Genomic DNA, 1,658 nt, shown 5'->3' with positions numbered 1-1,658 from the left:
GGGACATCACCGCCGCCACATAGCCCCAACCAAGACGTTCGACCTAGCAAAAACGAGAACGGGGTCCCTCCCGCCGGTGGGGGGCCGAGATCCTCTGCACTTCCACAGGCTAAAGGCCATTGGAGGCGGGGCTGAAATAAGTTATGATACTTTAATGTTTGTATCACCGACATCACTTATTTCTGAATAAGTTTTACAAATAAACCGTTGAATATAACATGCTTTTAGATCCTTTGGTGTCTAGATGACGAAACGACAAATCTTGCTTAAGATGCCAAACTACTCGATTAACACACAATAGATGATTGTTGCGGCTACTATGACACAACATAACTACGTCCGCCTCCATGACATAGAGGATCTCCACTTTCTTCGGTGTGAGAGGGATCCAGAATATGTTCCAACTATTCCAGATAGATACAAGAAGTACGTTACTCCGCCAAATGCATCGGATGCTTCAACATCGGCGGAAAGCGCTCCTAACATGGATCTGTTTAGGCATGAACTAGCTACCGCCATTACTCTTAGTTGGTGAAGTAATCATGTTCATGTCTTTAGATGTGTGGCCATTTGATTTGCAAACTTATATGCAAATGAAGCTTTTGTTGTATGAAACATGACAAAACTAGTTTTTTATATATTAGAACTTGTGTTAACTAGAAAATATTTGATTTTTCAAAAATTTGCATCTATGCTATACATATCACAGTCCATACAGTAAACAAATGCTCTATGTACATCCTACAATCGTAGTTAGATGTTCCCTGTGATTTTCTTTGGTTCCTTATGAAAAAAACTGGTTAAAAGTTTGGCTAACTAGACAAGTGTAAGGCCTACACCCGTCTTCGAGTTTGGCTAACTGCTACACCTGCTAGATTTTTTTTGAGAATTGCTACACCTACTAGATTTTTTTTGAGAATTGCTACACCTACTAGATGCTAGTGACTCACTGCTACGCGAATTACTTTAGGAATCAGCGTAGCCGTGCTATTTATTGTAGAATACCTCGCTCAGTTTTTTGAATTATTTGAAAACATAATTGAAAAATGTGAACAATTTTTGAAAGTTCAGGAACATGCATAAAAAAGTTAGCAGTGCAAAAAAAGTTTACGAATTAGAAAAAAAGTTCATGTATTCAAATAAGTTCACGGATTTTAAAAAGTTCATGGAATTGAAAAAAAGTTCACTAATTTAATGAAAAGTTCAAAAATATGACAATGATCATGAGTTTGAGAAAGTTCACGGATTTAACAGAATTTCATCGAATTTAACAAAAGTTTATCAAATTTGAAATAAGTTCATCAATTTTGAAAAATAATTCATTGAATTTTAATTTTTTTCATTAGTTTTGAAAAAAGTTCACAAATTTCAAGAAAAATTTCTTGAATTTTAGAAGGTTCAATTAAAAAATAAAAAAAACAAAAAAAAACGAATACATGAACCACGAACAGTAAAAAGAAGAAAAAGAAAAAAAAAAGTAAATTGGCACAGTCGTTTTTTTTTTGGGGAATTGGCACAGTGTCGTGGTGTCCTAGGTCGGTAGTACTGATCACGAGGTCCTTTTTTTGATAAACTGATCACGAGGTCCAGTTCAACTCCTGTGCCATCGAAATTGGGAAAGCGGGATTTGGAAAGAATTACGGGCCTGCGCCACCGCC

The sequence above is a fragment of the Triticum dicoccoides genome, chromosome 7B, assembly GCF_002162155.2.
Source record: "Triticum dicoccoides isolate Atlit2015 ecotype Zavitan chromosome 7B, WEW_v2.0, whole genome shotgun sequence".
NCBI classification, from domain to species: Eukaryota; Viridiplantae; Streptophyta; class Magnoliopsida; order Poales; family Poaceae; genus Triticum; species Triticum dicoccoides.
Note: the sequence above shows the minus strand (reverse complement) of the source record.